Source organism: Cryptomeria japonica, chromosome 6 (genome assembly GCF_030272615.1).
Source record: "Cryptomeria japonica chromosome 6, Sugi_1.0, whole genome shotgun sequence".
NCBI classification, from domain to species: Eukaryota; Viridiplantae; Streptophyta; class Pinopsida; order Cupressales; family Cupressaceae; genus Cryptomeria; species Cryptomeria japonica.
Window position 1 is genome coordinate 209,114,976 of NC_081410.1, and position 20,924 is coordinate 209,135,899.

Genomic DNA, 20,924 nt, shown 5'->3' on the forward strand with positions numbered 1-20,924 from the left:
AGATGTTACCTTTGCAATTCAACCTCTTCTCCAGATTGTAGTTTGGATTTCTATGTAGTCAGTGAGACTCCTTTTGTGATGAGTAGTGCGCTCTAGGTTGTTGGCCTTTCTGCAAGTACAGGCCCCTCAATCATAATTCACATACTTACTGCAGAAGTATTATCTGACTATGGGTAGGCTTCCCATCATGGTTTTTCCCTTTACTGGGTTTTCCACATACAAATATTGGTGTCATGTGGATGGTATTTATTCTGTGATTGTTGTTTATGTTTAATTGATTTAACTTCTATTATGGTATTTGGTTTAAGCATTCCAGTATTAATGTGTTGGGTTCTGGTATTAAAGTTTTAATTGCTAATTGTTTTGGTAATCTGTGACAACTGATTTACTCCCCCCCCCCCCCCCTCTCAGTTGTCTTCTGGTTATTTGAATTGTCTAACATATGAATATGTTAGAACCTCTAATGAGATAAGAGTGCCATATGAGAATAGAAATATGAAGAAGAATTATAAAGATTGGGCCATAAGAACATAAACTTTATAGTAGTCTATAGCCCTATCCTAATAAATTAGGGTGTCAAAGGAGCTCGTAGGACACTAGTAGACAACACCAAATGATAGTTTTCTTTGAATTCTATGACATCAATACAAGGGATCTTTTCATAATTGAATTAAAAGGGAATTATGCTATCAGTGCATAGTCATAAGGGTACAATGGACAAAGGTCACAGAGAGGAAAATAGATAATAAGAAATGGAAATGAAAAGAAGATAGATGATCATGACAACAAAGGGAAACAAAAACATGAAAGTCATGCATACAAAGTCCTCACAAACTCTAAGGACCATGATCAAAGCCATAACTATATCCAAAGCTCTTGAGGGATGACAATAAAGGTGTTAGAACCTTTATCAAAAAATTTAGACCCTTTCATTTGAACATCATTCATAGTAGCACATCCTCTAAATTCGACATCCAATGTAATGTGTAAAAAACCAATGAGCCATGTTAACCAATTTTCCTAGAAGCATCACTCAATACAAATTACTTAATGTAAATCAATGCACACTATGGTAAGACCCATATCAACCTTCTAACTTAATCTCTAATGCATGTCTAGACCAAAAGAGTATGATCCAAATAAGATATATCAATTGAGTTGGCTAGAGACTAACACAACTACTAGCACCAAATAGAGAACAACATAGATTCACTTTCTAATCATACCAACATAATAAATCTAAACTAGAACATTTCACAAACCATATGAGCATGTCCTCCAAGCCACAACAGAGAAATGTAGAGCATTATCTGAACTATTGTTGACATACAACCTAATTGTCATCAAACCGCCACAACCAACTTCATCATCTGAGCAACTAAGGACCTAAAAACATGATAGTGTAATGGCCACATAACATAGACATTATATCTATAATTTCAAGCAATCATCTTCAAGAACCAAAGGAATGCAAAGCATTCTTCCATAAGTAAATTAAATACTCTTTCCTACATATTGTAACTTCCAATGCTCTAGCCTTCTAAAAACACATTGTACTCACATAACATCACCATCAATCCAATGTACTCAAAATCAAACTCAAAATGGTGCCAAATAATGAAAGCGAAGTACCTTGATTCAAGTGACCATACTAGGATCTTCACTATTTCTAATCCTCAAGAAGGCTTCGTTAAATGGAATTTCATGATGTCCTCCAAAGATATGGTAACTCAATACATTTCTTGGCAAGTGCATAATGGGGAGTCTATCAAATTGTGGCTTGATTTATGGAATGGCTATCCACCATTAGCCCAAACACCTCAATTGCAGCTAGCAATACCAATTCTCACATAAAAATGGGGTTAAAAGCTAAAAGACTATGTGAGTGGAATCAACTTATATTTAGGGACATTCATTTAGAAGGAATTTGCTAAATACGAGATTGAAGATGCAGTCACTAGACTTATTCAACAACTTCTTTCACAGAGAATGGTTTTTTTGACAAATAAAGATGATAAAATCATATGGGCTCCCTCCAAAGATGGAAATTTCTTAGTCAAAAAATGGTTACACATCTTTACAACACATGGTAAATAAACAACAGGAGTAGAGAGCCTTCCTCTTTAGTTGGAATAATGCAGTCATGCCAAAAACAAGTATCTTCTCTTAGTTAGCTTTGAGAAAAAGAATCTTAACTAGTAATAAATTAGTCAAACTTCAAATATCTCAATAGTTCAATTGTGTCTTATGTGATCAAGAACCTGAAACTGTTGATCACTTACTCATTCAATGCCCCTTTGCAAAACAATGTTGGAAGTTTGTTATGAATAAATTACAACTACAAATGCCTCTGTCAAATACAATATGGGATGTATTTCAAGCCTGGCCTATTCTCTTTAAGTCCTCCTTTTTTCATGCATTTGGAAAATCATCCCAGCTTCATCTTTATGGTCTATCTAGTGGGAACACAAGAAGAGAATATTTAGAAAAATTTCTTCTTCCACTGAGAATGTTGTATGGAAATTGAGAAATTAGTCTCTGAAATGGTTAACGTCTATGTGCGAAGCCATCATAAGTGTAACTCGCCCTTTACCTTTTCGGATGGGACTTTTATAAAAGAGTGGAAATTCATTTGTATTCCTCCCAATGGTAACATTCTCCCTCACCCTTGCAATCCTAAAAGCAACAGATCACTCACTATTTGGCATCCCTTGGTTCAATACTATCTCAAGCTCAATTTCGATGGCTCATCTCGAGGTAACCCAAGTGTCTCTAGAGTGGGAGTCTACATAAGAAATAAGCTAAGTGAACTAGTACCATTACAATATTCATCATTATCACAGTGCACTAACAATATTGCAAAAGTCCAAGCTCTTTTGTTCGGTTTATCATTGGCCAAGAAATTATGTTTTAAGAAAATCCATGATGAAGGAGATTCCACTTTTATTATCAATGCGTGTAAAACCATAATATCTCACAAGTGGAATATAAGCTATCTTCTCTCTCAAGATTGGCCTCTCCTAGACTCTTTTGAAGGTTTTATTCTCTCTCACACGTTTAGAGAAGACAATGAATTGCCAGACAGATTGGCTAATATGGGCTATGACAACTTTGAAATTGACTCAAGCATTGGGGCCGTAGACTTAGATTCTTTTCCCCATCGAAAGAAAATTGTGATTGAGGATTAGAAATTGAATAGGGAAAAAGAGACATCACGCATTTAAGCAATGAGACAATAGAAACTTTACAAACTTCCAATTATACATAGGTCGTGGCATATTAAAGAATTTTTTAAGTCAAATGAAATAGTTGATAATAATGTAGTCGCCAATTTAGACACATTCCCATCCATAGACGCAATTATGAAAAGAAAAAGAATGCCACCTTAAGGGAAAAAACAAATAAAAAAACATTTTTGAAATCAGAATTGCATAATCAAGGTCGTTCTTGGTTATGATTGCAATCTACATGTGAAGAGAAGGCTAAAGCATGTCTATAACCTGGTGAAGGGCTCTCGCATACCGCATGGCACACCAATCGACCCTCATTTATTACCTTGAATTGTTTTGAAGATTGCAAGATATGAAGAGTTGATTTCTTCCTCTACTTAGATTGATTGTTTTGCAGGCGACACAATCCACAGTGATCTCTCAGTACAGGCTCTTGGTTAGCGTCACCTTTTTGCAAAATGGACTATAGACCCCAAAATTATAGGGTCCACATTACTGTTGCAGGTTGGTAGAGGCCGCATTCTAGGCAAATCACAAACAATACTCTCAAATAGATATTCATCGTCAACAATTCTCAGGTGAGAAAAAGTGTGAAGCGAGTAATAGGGGAAGAAATTTTGTCCCCACAAGAAAACTATATTTTGTTTCCTTTGTAGTTGGTGTCCAGATTTCTCTCCAATGCATTAGATTTTTTGCAGTCACTTGAATTGATAGAGGTAATTGCAGGCAATATTATCCGAGAAGTTTATCTTCAATGGAACAAACTAGTAAGGGCAATTCAAAGCTATGACTTATGGAATGGTCATATAGAGATTGTTGGCATTCTACACTCTTATGAGAATAGTTGATGTTGTCATTGATGGAAACCAACTAGAAATCATATGTCAACCCACCAGCAGTTATCAGCACTGGCAATAGACTTCTACATACACCGGCAGGCACTTCACCGATAGTGGCAATAATGCATACCGGCACTCAAGCCGACATGAATAAACTTTGTTTATTGTTTTATATTGTAATTATCTTTTGTAAAAGCCGACATGGCATATTGGAAAAGACTCATATATATGTATGAGATCTTATAGTTCATTTTGATGATGAAAGGATATGATATAGAGATAAGAGAGAGAGAGAGAGAGAGAGAATAGATGATATTTTGTATAAGTTGATATAGTTGACAGTGAAGATTTTGGTAATAGACTGAGCTTAAACTAGTACTAAACCTGGTATAGTTGATGTTGATCTGAAGTAGTACATTGTATTGGATTTTGATAATCCATTTTGTAAGTTAGTGAGACTTTTGTTTTGTAGTTGAGCAATGAGCTCTAGGCTGCTAGCCTTCCTGCATGTGTAGGCCCCTCATTGCAAGTAATATTTATTTATTGGCCAGTGAGTGAATATTGTGGGTCACAAATCCCACCGAGGTTTTTCCCACACTAGGTTTCCTCATTAAATATCTTGTGTTATGGTGTGTTCTCTATGTTTTCTCTGTTATTCTTATTTGCTGCATTAATTCTTATTTACTGGTACACTCTTTTGGGATACAAAGTTCTTAATAAGTTTAAATATTTTGCTAATCGGTTAGACACTGATTAACCCCCCCTCTCAATGTGTTTGGGACTGTCATTGATTCTAACAATTGGTATCAGAGCCTAGTCCTCTATTTTCAAAATCCTAACAGCTTGAGGAATATTCTAACATTGGTACAGATGGAGAACTTAAGAAAACAATTGAAAGGAGCTCTTGTAGATTATGATGCAAAGAAATTGAAGAATATCAAACTTGAAGATGATCTAAGGACTGCACGGGAATTTATTAAAGGACTTCAGGAGAACCTTGCTATAGCACAAAATAAAATAAAAGAACTTCATGAGAAGATGCAGAAAGATGATAAGGAAAAAGAAACTCTTAATGAACTTGCAAACAAGTTGAGATAGGAAAACAGTAATATGAGGAATGAAAGGCAAGATATGACTATGAGGCTATGTAAAGACATTGAAGATAGGAAGAAGAATGAAGAAGACGTGACTAGGAGACTTAATGATGCTGGAAATGAAAATCTAAGACTTAGTCATGAAAATGATATGTTAAAGATAGATCTGATTCACATGCAACAAGATAAAATTGAGCTTACGAGACAAAAGGAAATTCTGGAAAATGAGTTGGCTACTGCAAATCAACATAAAGAGAAATTCAACAAAAGTTCAGAGGAGCTTGATGGCATGCTGAAAATCTAGAAACCTAATGGAGATACTAATGGACTTGGATTTGAAGTTGGAGAAAGTTCTAGTACTGCAAACAATCTAGAACAGAACAAACCGGTTAGACAACCTAGTACTTATAAGTTTAATGGAAAATGTTTCAATTGCAACAAGTATGGTCATAGAGAAAATCAATGCAGATTTAGAAACAATCAGAATATTAATGCACCCACCGGTCAATGTTCCAAATGCAACAAAGTTGGTCATAATTCAGAAAATTGCAAAATGAATGTGAAATGATATGCTTGTGGAAGATATGGACACTTATCTTATCAATGTAGAATAGAAACCGGAGTAGGATACGGAAAGGCTATTCAGAGGAATAATGTGACTTGCTATGCTTGTAACAAAATTGGACATTATGCCAAATTTTGTAGAAGCAAGACTTCACCAGAAAACAATAAAGGATCCAGTTTCAAAGGCAAAGAAAAGGAAGATGAGGTAAAGCAAGAATTTTCAAAACAATGGATTAGGAAGAGAGATCAAAATGTTGATGAAAATATCTCTATACCGGTAGAACAGAGTAATCCTCCACTAGCAAGAAATTCTTCATCCAACTGAGTTGTAACCCTTTGGGGGTATTGCAGTAAGTTGAAAATCATGCAGATTACCCTAGGTCGATGGAGAGAAGATAGATTCCTTCTTTACCGACAGATGTGTTAAGTTTTCACTTAACTGACAAGCATTTAATGTGGTTGGTAAGAGAAATGGCATTATAAATCAGCTAATTTCCCTCTTTTTTGACTCACCGAGAATTCAAATTAGCAGAGAGCACGAAAATAGAATGAAGGCATTCAAGGCGAAGGTGCAGAGTGATTTATTCAAGCATTTAGAATATTTTCAGGCAACTAAAGGTATTTTTCAATGGCTTCTTCTTCTATTCTTGAATTTATTCGAAACCCTAGTATTGTGGAAAATGTGAAATGACCTAGGCCTGTATTTAAGATAATTCCCGAGATTACCAACCAAGATGACTCTGTAGGGGCATTTTTGAAATTTCCTAAAGGTGTAGCATTTGCAAAAGACCCTAGGATTTATATACATTTCAATATAGAAGAACTAGCATCTGAATAATTGATGAAAATGTTTACTAAGGTAATTTATGATAAAAATGTCATTGTTAAACCCTAACACAAGATTGTAGAAACTCTAGGTTTTGTGGAGATACTGAACATTCCTCAATTTCCATAGGAAGTAGTAAGAATTGTTGAGTAGAGGACATGGAGAATTATTTTGGTTGGATTTTGTCTGCAAAATAACCCGGCAAGCAATTAGGGCAATAACTGGTTTACCCTCAACTGGTGGCAAACCTGATAAAACAAAGAAGATTCCTAACAACAAAGTGATGACCCTAACTAGAGCAACATCTGACAATAGATCACTGAGAGTGAATGATATCAAGGACATCAATGTGATATTTGTAAGTATGGTGTTAGGATACAAGACCACACATGCTAACAAGCTAAATTCAGTTTCTAGTCTTTGTATAAATAGTGCTTATGAGATGGTTAACAATAATGCAATGATAGATGTGTGCGAATGGCTAAAAGATGAACTCATTGACAATTTGAAAAAGATTAAAGGAGATAAGAAAGGGACATTCTGCTTTGGAAATCTTTTGGTATGCTTGATGTTGTATTTCACTAAAGAAATCCCTGGTACAGGACCTAAAGACTTTGGATATGATATACCGATAGGAAAACAATTACAGGAAGCTTTTATCGACATGGGAATTGCTAGAGACGACAACATAATTGAATACTTCAAAACTTTCCAAGCTAAAATGAAAACTAGAGAAAGGCTACCACAGAGTGTAGTGGACAAATATGACAAAGAGATCTATTTTGTTATCAAGAGAGATGAGACATGGATGGAAGTTGTACTCCCTAGGACTGTCTGGGTGACTGAAATGGGATATGAGACAAATCTTAACATTCTAGAGACATATGCAAAATATTTACTGGATTCACCAAGAGACCCATCAAAACAAGTTTTTGGTAGTACTAAGACTATTGAAAGTGATGTAAATACATTGAAGGAAAGAAAGAAAAGAGAAAAATATATTAGAGATTCTTCCAAGAAAGTGAAGGAAAACAAGGAAAATGTAATGAACAATAGTGGCATATCAGCCAATGAACTTGAAGAACTTCAACCGGAGGCACACATTTCACCGGTTGGCACATCTTCTGGAACTGATGGTGACAAGGCAGTTGAGTTTAAAAGAGTTGAAAGGAGGAAGAGAAAACCTTCACCAGTACCCTCTCCTTCACCTAAGAGATCAAGGACTTTGAGGAAGAAAAAACAGGCAGTAAGGGGACCACCAAAGAAACTAACACCAAAGAAAAAACAACAACCTGTTACTCCTTCTTTGAATGATTTATTAAATCAGATAACTGATGATGGAAATTTGGCTAATGTACACCAACTATATAACACGTTTAATGACTCTGACAAGGAAAGCATTGAGAACAGTATTATTTTACATCTAGACATATATAAAAAGGTTTTAATTGAAGTTGTGGATGACTTACCCAATGAACTATATAGGAGATTAGAAGCAAAAAGGATTGCAGTGATGGAATTAGATAAGAAACTGAAAGTTGAAAAACTTCTAGTTGTACATCCTGTAAATTCAAAAGAGGAAATTGATGAATTAATCTCTGAGGCTAACCAATGTATTTTTGCCAATGCACACCAGTAAGTAAGTTTAATGGTAGGAAGAGTAAAAGAGATTGCAGATGAGACTGTTGATAACTGGGATATATTTTTGTGGAGAAAGAAAAACAAGAGGAAATGAACCGACCGAAGAAGACATTTAAAGTGTATCAGAAGGATAAGGACAAGGGAAAATGAAAAGTTGGAGGTATTCCGAACATCAAAATTATTGACAACCTACTGCCACCTTTGGATGCTGCACTGGTACATACAGATGATCCACCAGTTATTGACACCGAAGGTGTTACACATTATGACACAAATCCTGAATCTGAGATACTCTTCACCATGAATGTGGATACTCAGGAAGTAAATATTGTTGTAGACAAGGATAGTGCAGAGGTAAGGAAGACATTGTTGATAGTGGCAACATGGCTGAGAAACCGGTAGAGACTGTTGAGGTTGAGATCCCAACCCAAATAAAGAAACCATTAGATACTAGGAAACCTACTGAAGGAATAGATGTTGGCACAGGGCCACCAGAGATTGAGATACCGACAGTTGAATTTACTGAGAAACCTACTAAGGTAGAGGTACACACTGAGGCAAAGAAACTAGCAATCATTGAGACATCAAAATAGTCTGAGAAACCCTTGCAAGTTGAGATGCAAACCCAGACTGATCCACTGGTAGAAAACACAAGTAAAATGGTTATAACTGATGGAAGTACGGAGGTAATAAAAATAATTGGTTAGACATCCGGCACATCAGCAAGTGAATTCAAACTTACCAATGTTACAGAGGTACTTTTGGATTCAATCAAAAAGATAACGGATTGCAATGCATGGCCTACAAGGAAATTGATAACACTGTACCTATTCTTAAATTGATTGCACCAAATTCTAACATAGATCATATTAAGGATTCTTTAGGCAAATTGGACACATTGTCCAAATTTATTGCTGACAATGTAATAACCATTGATAAAGTGAATGAGGATACAATAAAGGAGAGAGTTGAAAAAGAGAAGGACAAATTCTGTGATGAGACCATAAAGAAGTGCACATAACACCTGAATACATTATTACCGGCACTGAACTCTACTATTTTGGAGTACAAAGAGCTATACAGGGAAACATGCAAACCTCACCTTCTGACAGAGGACATAAATAAAGAGATCACTAAAACACAAAAAGAAATTGATGACATAGCTGATAACATAATTGGTTCATCCAGCCACATATTAGTTTTTGAGCAAGAAATGGCAGGTTTTGAGGAAAAATTAGAGAAACTTGAGAAACAAAAGGCAAGGATAAAGTCTAATGCCAGAGAACTTAAAAATAAATTTGGTCCCAAGTTGGACAATCTCATTTCTCAAATAATAGAAATATCTAAGGCATTACTTCAAGGAGAAAGATCACTAGAAGTTCACATGAATTATCTCACTAGCATGATCCAACAGACTAGGGAAACTTTGAATGATAGCAAAAGGTTTATGCAAAGTCTGAATTTGGTTTTGGCAGATATCTTTCAGATTGTAACCAACTGGTTACAGACTTTGAGGTGATTTTTTTGCACTCATTTGACTATTTTTGACAATCTTTGTCATTGATGTCAAAGGGGGAGTAGTGGAGAGAAAAATGCTTATCCAGATGAGATCATTTGCTCAAGGGGAGCACATCTTTTTGGAAAAAAATTTGGACTTCAGTTTTTGGAACAAGTTTTTGGATTTTTCTCATGAGTGTTGCCATCAATCCCAAAGGGGGAGATTGTTGGCATTCTACACTCTTATGAGAATAGTTGATGTTGTCATTGATGGCAACCAACTGGCTACCAACTGGCAATCATTTGTCAACCCACCGACAGTTACCGGCACCGGCAATAGACTTCTACATACACCGACAGGCACTTCACCGGCAGCGGCAATAATGCATACTGGCACTCAAGCTGACATGGAATAAACTTTGTTTATTGTTTTATATTGTAATTATCTTTTGTAAAAGCTGACATGCCATATTGTAAAAGACTCGTATATATGTATGAGATCTTATAGGTCACTTCAATGATGAGAGGATATGATATAGAGATAAGAGAGAGAGAGAGAGAGAGAGAGAGAATAGATGATATTTTGTATAAGGTGATATAGTTGACAGTGAAGGTTTTGGTAATAGACTAAGCTTAAACCATACTGAACCTGGCATAGTTGATGTTGATCTGAAGCAGTAAGTTGTATTGGATTTTGATAATCCATTTTGTAAGTCAGTGAGACTTTTGTTTTGTTGTTGAGCAGTGAGCTTTAGGCTACTAGCCTTCCTGCATGTGCAGGCCCCTCATTGTAAGTAATATTTATTCATTGGCCAGTGAGTGTATATTGTGGGTCACAAATCCCACCGAGGTTTTTCCCACACTGGGTTTCCTCGTTAAATATCTTGTGTTATGGTGTGTTCTCTATGTTGTCTTTGTTATTCTTATTTGTAGCATTAATTCTTATTTACCGGTACATTGTTTTGGGATACAAAGTTCTTAATAAGTTTAAATATTCTGCTAATCGGTTAGACACTGATTCACCCCCCCATCTCAGTGTCTTTGGGACTCTCATTGATTCTAACAGAGATTGGGGGTTTATTTCCAAGGTAGATCTTCCTAAATGGACATGCATATGTTTCCTTATATGATAACATCAAACACACTCTGGAACTACGTAATTTTAGGTCTCTTCAATTCACTTTATACAGGTTTTTTAGAGTCTTTGAGTAGGAATTCATAGATAGAACAAAAAGGAAATTTAATGCCCTGCTTCTCCTTCTCAATTTAAATGATTTTTGCTTAGATGCTAGTCCTCAAGCCACATATTCATCTATTCCTTCTGCTTATGTGCCCGACCTTAGTATATCACCGATTTTGGGGGATGCTCTCGTTGGTTCCGCTTTGGTATATTCTCCTTCTCTTGTAGAGGGTGATAGAGCCACACAACACATCGAAGGTGTTGTGTCTCTTGATGTCCTTGAGGAGGGCGAAATCCCCGTGGAAGAATAATTTACATCAAAACTTGAAAGTTTTTTCTTGGTAAAAAGAAGACCCGAGGAATGATAATTTTGGGTTTACGACGCTAAATTTCTTCTCTGCAATTTGATGATGGCGACCCTGTTCTCAATGTCAATGTTATGCAGTCTTTTTTGGAAAGTTCAATATAGTGTTTGGTTTCATTATGAAAAGCCAACTCCTCATTTTTTTTTGGTCCGAAGTTCACAACACTCACCACATTCTCTTCTTGGCCATGTTCTTCATGGTTACTCATGTGGGCCCTTAGTGGTTTTTGTATATTTTCTAGCTTCCTACTTTTGGCCATGTGAAGTCAATTTTGGCTCTGTAATATGTTCTATGTTAGAGGGATATTGGAGATAATTGTATAAATCTCTTGCTCCCCTCTAGTTTTTAGCCTTGCAAAAACAAAGCACATCGACTATGTAATATTTCCTTCTCTTCTTTAGCTAGGTTGATATGTTGTGTTTTGGGCCTTTAACCAGAGGTTTTCTTACTGTCTCTTTCCTCCCGGGTTGCCCCTTTGAACTATTTTTTGTACTCTTATTTAAAATTAATATATTAGTAGCTTGCCACTTTTTCCATTAAAAAAAAACATCACCATTAGTCAACATAAAAAACATTTGACACTCATTTTTCAGACCATATACTACATCTGCACAACTAAATAGCTCCAACTAACTCTTCACTTTTCTTACCTCAACACACAATCACAGACAATACAGACTTTATCATCAACACCATCAGACAAGTTTGACATCAATGACAACAAAAACAACACAACTCAAGTTTCCAATAGTGTTATGCTAGTTAGCTCATCCTGCTAAAATGTCATCTATTTTTAGGAGTTAAGCATCTCATCTAAAATTTTGGTTTGGCTTAAAGCATGCAACAACCTGTATAAGACATATAATAAGGATAACCAAACAAAGCATGTTGTTTATAAGGAAAACTAGAAACTTGAATTTGGAAAGGATAACCAAGATAATCATTATATGCAAGGAAATATGCAACTTGACTTTAAACATAAGCTATTAGGAGGCCATATATATACCTCCCCCCCCCCCCTGTCACCCTTAAGATGTCAACATAGCCCTATGTTGATATCTTAAGGTTTAAAAAACAAGAAACAAGGATACACACCTTTATCACCAAGGAGATATCCTTTAAGTAACAATGTTCATGCAATCCAAGTTAATGAGGCATAACTCTTATGGGAAAGGAAGAGATAGTTGGGAAGAGATATCTTGCAATAAATGTAAAGAGATCCTTTTGAGGGATACAAAGAGGAAGAGATCTTTATCAAAAAATATCTACCTCCAAAAATAGAAGAGATATTTAATAAATATGATGTCTTTAAAAAAGGTGAAGGAGAATAGAATGCATACCTTCCCCATTGCTAGGAAAAAGTGGACTATTAGCAAATTATTGTTGGCACCAAGGCATAAAACTGAGAGGGGGGAATCAATTTTCACAAAAATTTACTTAACTTAAACTCAACTTCAGATCTAATTATCAACAATGAAAGCATAAATCAACACCACATCAATAACACACATAATACCAATATTTTTAACATGGAAAACTTGGTTAATGAAAAAACCACAGTGGAAACCTACCCACAATAAGATGATACCCTGCTAGAAGTATATGAAATATTACAATGGGGAATGCACATGCATTCAGGCACACTGCCTAGAGCTCACTTCTCAAAACATAATTACAACAAGGGCTACAACCCTAGGGAAGACTCATTGTCTTACAAAAAGATTCAGATTGCATATAAAAGATCATGAACTAATAGAATAGCATCTCCTAATTCCTTGTTACAGTTCTGGTTAAGCTCATATACTTCTCTATAACACTTATTTCACACTTCTCTTCTGCTCCCAAAAGATCAAATCTTTATTCACACTTTTCATACACTCACAGATTCCACACATATATCCGCAACATGAAATTACATCATTCTATACAAATCATCATCCTATATTTCAAGGTCAGCTCAAGCCATAATATAAATTATAAAATATGACCACACATATACAATGAAATGTGCAAACCAAAACAATGTCAATTAAGACATAGTATGGACCCAAATCACCACCGCAGACATGAAACACCTCCAAGAATTACGCCTCAAACTTCCCCAACATGCCACAATTATCATGAATATTATATATCACAGATAACACCATCAAACCGAGAAAAACATCATTAACATGCACAATGATCAACACAGACCACCAACACAATTAGAACACAATCTAGAAACATCCACAAGCATCATGAATTACCGCAACAACTTTTGCAGCCTCGTCACTTACTATAATCTTCATCATCAATATACCGAACCTCAAAACACTAAATTTACTAACTATCAAACTGAAGGATATGCTTGCGAACATTGAATTCATGAACCACCTGAATTGAGGACACTCTAGAATGTCCCAAACACTCTGCCAAATCCACAAACAAATATATAGCAATCTCGAAGAAATGCGGAGAAAAATCCAGATTACTGAACAATTTCTTTAGGAAATCCATATTACTGATCAATGAAAAACCAATCGTAATACTGGATCACATAACTCGATCAAATCATCATGCAAACTTCTGAAACTTCTGCTAAATCAACTAGAGATACTTATCTCAAAACCCTTTAATTTGTAGAAACTCATCTGAAATACACTGGTTGAACCAACTTAATTAGACTACAACACTGAAACACAAAGGAATATGTTGGCATCAATGACAAAACAATGTTCCAACAAACTTCTTAGCAATATCCAACAATCTCCCCCTTTGGCATTGATGACAACATATGATGTGAAAAACAATCAATGCAAAGAAAGAAACTAATTAGCTCCTCCTATGATCATGCACACAACTCAACAAGGCTTTTCACATAGCTCTCTCTCCCCCTTTGACATCAATGCAAAAATCTCATCACAAAATACCAATCTGAACATTAAAGCTAACAAATTTGAATTATCTGAACCACTAACTACTCCCCCTGAGTAGCAGTCACCATACATCAATCTGGATCATAAGATATCTTTATTACATCCACCAGACCGATACAAATCCATGCATCTTAGTTCTTATCCAGAGGGGAAATTACCCCTAGCTTCTCCCTAAGATACTCAAAAATATCCTTTGACAAAGGCTTTGTGAAGATATCTGCAATTTGTTCTTTTGTAGACACATACTCCAGTCTGACTTCCTTCTCATTCACCTTCTCTCTCAATAAATGAAACTTTATTGATATATGATTAGTCTTGGAATGCAACACCGGTTTCTTAGAAATATTGATAGCACTAGAATTATCATGGTATATAGTAGTAGGCACATCATAAACAACTCTAATATCCTTCAACATCTGCTTCATCCATATTACCTGTGTACAATTTCTATTAGCAACAACGTATTCAGCCTCTGTAGTAGATAAAGAAATAATGTTCTCCTTCTTAATCATCCATGAAACCAATCTCTTTCCCAATAAAATGCACCACCACTAGTACTCTTTTGATCATCAACATCACTTGCCAAATCAACATCTATAAAAGAACTCAAAGTAAAGTCATTATCTTTAGGAAACCAAAGACTAAAATCAACTATTCCTTTCAAATATCACAGCAATAACTTGAGATTCTCTAGGATCAACTTAAAATCTAGCAACAAGACAAATAGCATTCATAATATTTGGTCTAGTCTGAGTCAAATAGAGAAGTCCACCAATCATAGATTTGTATCTGGTCTGATTTGCTTTCGGAGAGTCATCATCCTTAGTCAACTGAAATCTGGTCACCATAGGAGTTCCAACTATCTTAGCATCATCTAATCCAAACTTCTTCAATAATTCCTTCACATACATAGATTGAGATATGAGTATACCTTTACCTAACTATGTAATTTGTAATCCCAAGAAGAGTTTCATTTCACCAATCATAGACATTTCAAATTTTCTACATATCATCAACAAACTTCTTGCACAAACTATCATCTCCACAAAAAATAATGTCATCAACAAATACCTCAACAATCAAAATGTTATCATGACCAATCTTGAAATACAAATTACTATCAGTAGTACCTTTATTGAACCCAAGCTTCATCAAATACTTATCCAATCTGGCATACCAAGCTCTAGGGGCTTGCTTCAGTCCATACAGTGCTTTCTTCAATATGCATACCATATATTTCTAATATATCAACTAAAATTCATCTAGTTGCTCAATGTAAACTTCCTCTTCCAACTCACCATTAAGAAAGGCTCACTTGACATCCATCCAATACGCTTTTAAATCTTTGTAAACAATATAAGCAAGAAAGAATCTAACAACTTTAATTCTATCTACCAGAGGAAAAGTCTCCCCAAAATCAATTCCCTCCATCTAAGAATAGCCTTTACAAACAAGTCTAGCTTTATTTATAACAACTTCACCTTGTTCATTCAATTTATTCCGGAAGACCCATTTAGTTCCAATTGCAATTTTATCCTTAGGTATGGGAACAAGAATCCATGTATTATTCTTTTCAATCTGATTCAACTCTTCTTTCATTGCTTTAATCCAATTTTCATCTTTACAAGCTTCATCAACATCTTTAGGTTCAAATTTAGAAATCGAGCAATACTCTTAAGCAATTCTTCTTCTAGTCATCACACCTTTATTTTTATCACCTATGATCTGATTTTTTGATTGATTTAGTCTTACATACCTAGGAGTCTTAGGATTTTCCTGATTGTTGGACTCTTGAACTCTATCTTCTGCACCAGCACTTGTACCTTCTCCTTCATTCATGGGCTTTTCCAGATCAATCTGATTTTGATTCTGGGTTTGCACTTGCTTTCCTGAGTCTAAACTGACATCATGATCATCTGAATCATAGCTACATGTTCTGATCTATCTCATATTGCTTTCATCAACCTTCACATTAGCACTCTCAACTATCTTTCTTAATCTTTTATTATAACACTGGTAGGCCTTACTCTTAGTAGAATAATGATGAAAAATTCCTTCATCACACTTAGCATCAAATTTTCCTAGATCTTCATCTCTTCTAATATGGCATTTACTTCCAAAAAAAATGAAATATCTAATAGTAGGAGCATGACCAAACCATAACTCATGAGGAGTCTTACCGGTATTATATTTTAAGAGTATATATAGCAATACTCATATCTTCTCTCCAATAGATATGCAGAACATTTCCTTCAATCATCATAGTCCTTGCAGCTTCTTGAATTGTCGTGTTCTTTCTTTCCACAACACCATTATGTTCAGGGGTTCTAGGTGCAAACAACTGTCTCTTTACCCCATGTTCTTCATAAAATTCATTAAACTCATCGAAAGTGAATTCACCTCCTCTGTCAGATCTCAGACACTTCAGCTTCATTCCATATTGATCTCAACCATAGCTTTGAAAATCTTGAACTTCTCAATTGCTTCAACTTTCCCCCTTAAGAAATTAACCCATATCATCCTTGAATAGTCATCAATCAGCAACATGAAGTACATGTCTCCCTACAAACTTCTCACTCTAGAAGGACCACACAAATCAAGTTGCACAAGATCCAACAATCCATTAGAATTATACTATTTTCTTTTCGAAGTAACTCTTGTCAGCTTCCCTAACTATTATTCCTTACATACTAGATTAATAGGCTTTACCAACTTAGGAAGATCTCTCATTGCCTGAGTAGAACTTATCCTAACCATGCAATCAAAATTTACATGACACATCCTCTTATGCCATAACCAACTTTCATCAACCTGAGCAATCACACAACTTTTACCACCAACATTCAACTAAAAGATATTACCTTTAGTCTTTGTCCCTGATGCAATCCCAATTCTGAAGCCACTTATGATTTTACACTTGCCACTCTTGAATTGTAGATCGTATCCCTTGTCAACCATTTGTCCAACACTTAAAAGATTATGCTTTAGACCTTAAACATATAAAACATCATCAGTAAGCTTACCATCAAGAGACACAGAACCTCTACCATGGATTATACCAGCTTTGTCATCACCAAATCTTACTACACCACCATCATACATTTCCATACTCACAAACTTGCTCTTATCACTTGTCATATGATGAGAGTAGTCACTGTCAATAACCCATTCATGTTTCTCTTCAATTTTAGCAACCAAAGCTTTCTCCTCATTAATGCAACTAGTATAATCAGTAGTAACCGGATCATCTTCCTTGATAGCAATGAACACCCATTCGTCTCCTAAATTGCCCTTATAAGACTCATCATCCATCACACCTTCATCAGCAACATAATAACACTTCTTCTGATATTTAGGGTTATATGGTTTAAAAGGCTTCTTAGAAATTCTTTCCGAACACCTTGAGGCAAAATGTCCTATCTTGTTATATGAAAATAATTTAAGAGGTAATTTACTTTCATACTTACTAGCACCTTTAGGCAATTTTCTAGCAATAAGCACTTCAAGATCCTCAAGTTCTTTTTCTTCTTCAAGTTCTCTCATCTCCTTTTCATATCTGGACACATTTGTAGAACTTTCTCCCAGATCATATATCTACTTCCCAGATATAGTATCTTTGAATGTAGATTTAGACTTAGGAAGGGATTCACCAAATTCTCTCAACTCAAAGGTATAAAACTTACCAATCAACATTACTCTAGTCACATCAATCACCGTTCGGATCTCCTCTATAGAAGCAACTTTGTATTTGTAAGCAGGAGACAAGGATATCAACACCTCAATTACAATCTCTTATTCATCTAATACTCCACCAACATATCTGATATTCAGGACAAGCTCGTTCACTTTCTACATAAAGGATGTAATGTTCTCATCTTCACCCATCTTCAACATCTCATACTTTCCCTTTAGGCTCTGCAACTTAGCAACTTTCACATGATTGTCACCTTCATACAAAGTCTCTAGCTTCTTCCAAATCTTATGAGCAGTCTGCAGATCCATCACATTAGTCATCTTAGAGTCTGTCAAGGCACTCAACAAAGCTTCCTTCACCCTAATATTGAATTCAGGTTCCTTAATCTCATCCAGAGATGAAGGAACATTTTGAGGAACATTATACACATTTTTTGTAGTCTTCCAATAGTCTTCACCGATGCATCTTAAGTGACATTCCATCCAGTTCTTCCACAAAGAGTAGTTCATTCCATCAAACCTCGTACTATACATTGTCATCCTGGATCATCTCAAGTGGCCAAGCTTTTTTCAAAGGATCTAGCTCTGATACCAATTGTTGGCACCAAGGCAGAAAACTGAGAGGGGGGGCTCAATTTTCACAAAAATTTACTTAGCTTAAACTCAACTTCAGATTTGATTATCAACAATGAAAGCATAAATCAAAACCACATCAATAACACACATAACACCAATATTTTTGATGTGGAAAACTTGGTTAAGGGAAATACCACGGTGGGAACCTACCCACAATAAGATGATACCATGCTAGAAGTATATGAAATATTACAATGAGGAATGCACATGCATTCAGGCACATTTCCTAGAGCTCAATGCTCAAAACACAATTACAATAAGGCCTGCAACCTTGGGGAAGACTCACTGTCTTACAAAAAGTCTGGATTACATCTAGAAGATCATGAACTGATAGAATAGAATATCCTAATGCCTAGTTACAGTTCTAGTTAAGCTCATATACTACTTTGCAACACTTCTTTTGAACTTCTCTTCTACTATCGAAAGATCAAAGCTTAATTCACACTTTTCACACATGTGCAGATTCCACACATATATCTGCAACACCAAATTACATCATTTTATTCAAATCATCAACCTATATTTCAAGGTTAGCTCAACCCATAATACAAATTACAAAATATGACCACACACACTACAATAAAACATGTGGACCAAAACAATGTCGGCTAAGACCTAGTGTGGACCCAAATCCCCACTGCGAACATGAAACACCTCCATGAATTACGTCTCAAAATTATGCAACATGCCACAATCATCATGAATATCACATAACATGAAGACCACCATCAGACCAGGAAAAACATCATTAATGTGCACAATGATCAATGCGGACCACTAACACAAATAGAAAATGATCTAGAAACATCTACAAGCATCATGAATTACTGCAACAACATTTGTGACATCACCACTTACTAGAATCTTCATAATCAATATCTAACCTGAAGAACACTAACTTAACTAGCTATCAAATTGAAAGATACGCCTGCAAACATCCAAATCACAAACCATCTGAATTGAGGACACTCCAGAACATCCCAAACACTTTTCCAAATCCACAAACAAATATATTGCAATCCCAAAGCAATGCGGAGCAAAATATAGAACACTGAGCAATGAAAAACCAATTGCAATATGGGGTCACATAATTCAATCAAATCATCATGCAAACCACTTAAACTCTTGTTAAATCAACTAGAGATACTTATCTCAGAACCCTTTAATCCACAACAACTCATCTGAAACACATTGGTCAAACCAACTTACTCAATCTGACTGCAACACTGAAACACATAGAGGAATGTGTTGACATCTTCGATAAAATAATGTTCCATCAAAATTCTTAGCAATATCCAACAAGAATTGTATTTTAAGGAGAGATTATTCATAAAATATGTACCGTTTCAAGAAAAGAATAGGTCCTAAGCAAGAGACATACATGTACTTGCAGAAAATAATTATTTGCTAGAAAGCACAACAATGTATGAAATGTGTTGTAATGGTATAAATCTGACCCTACAAAAAGGAAACTATGTTCCTTTGAGAGCCAATTTCATAACACACATTCAGATGTCTCCAACTAGTCAAATTGGCGAAGATATCTAATAATAAATAAATATTTTGATCACGGAAACAAAAAGGGCATATGACAGGGAATTTTTCGGTCCAAGTCTAATTTCCTTTATCAAGGATTCTAGTGTAACACACATATGTTTATGCAATGCACTATAGTCTTGTATGAACCATGAGCAAAAAACTCAAAAAATGGAGAAAACCCAACTTTATGTTTCAACTAACCTGCAAAGCCCAAAGGTTAGAAATATAATAGCCAATACTAGATAATAAAAAAAAATAGAAATAAATTAAAATTAAATATATAAAACATAAAAAAACTATTATGCATTTGAATTCTTCCAATACACACAAGATGAAGAGGAAAAATGTTTGGGGCTATTAGGAGACGTGCCTCAGCCAAGTACCTATTATGGTGTTTCCACCTCCATGGTAGCCAGATAGATAGATAGATCAAAAGATGAATTGATAAAATTATCAAATAGATAAGGGGTGTGATAAATCCCAAGAGGCTCAAAGACAATATAAATGGATAGATATTATCAAATAGGCTTGAGAAAGCTAAGAGGGATAGAAAGATTATTGTGAGAGCTCAAGATTGCTATAGAAAATTAGAGGCTATTGTAGCAAGTGGGAGAGAGAAAGAGAAAGTTGTGAGAGCCAAGAGAAAAAAGAGATTGCTAAAGGAACCTAGAGAGCTTTCATGAATGATAGAGATGAATTTTAAATGATAGAATGGGAGGGAAAGAAGAGGTTGTTAACCTGTTTGGAAGATTTCAAGTCGTTTCCACCAACCTAGGTAGGTGACAAGTGTCAAAACTCTCAAAACTAACATATGAACATTGAGATGTCACAGGACATTTGTGTAGCGCACAAACATTTACACGACATGCTAGTGTCCAGATAAATCACACTAAAAAATGATG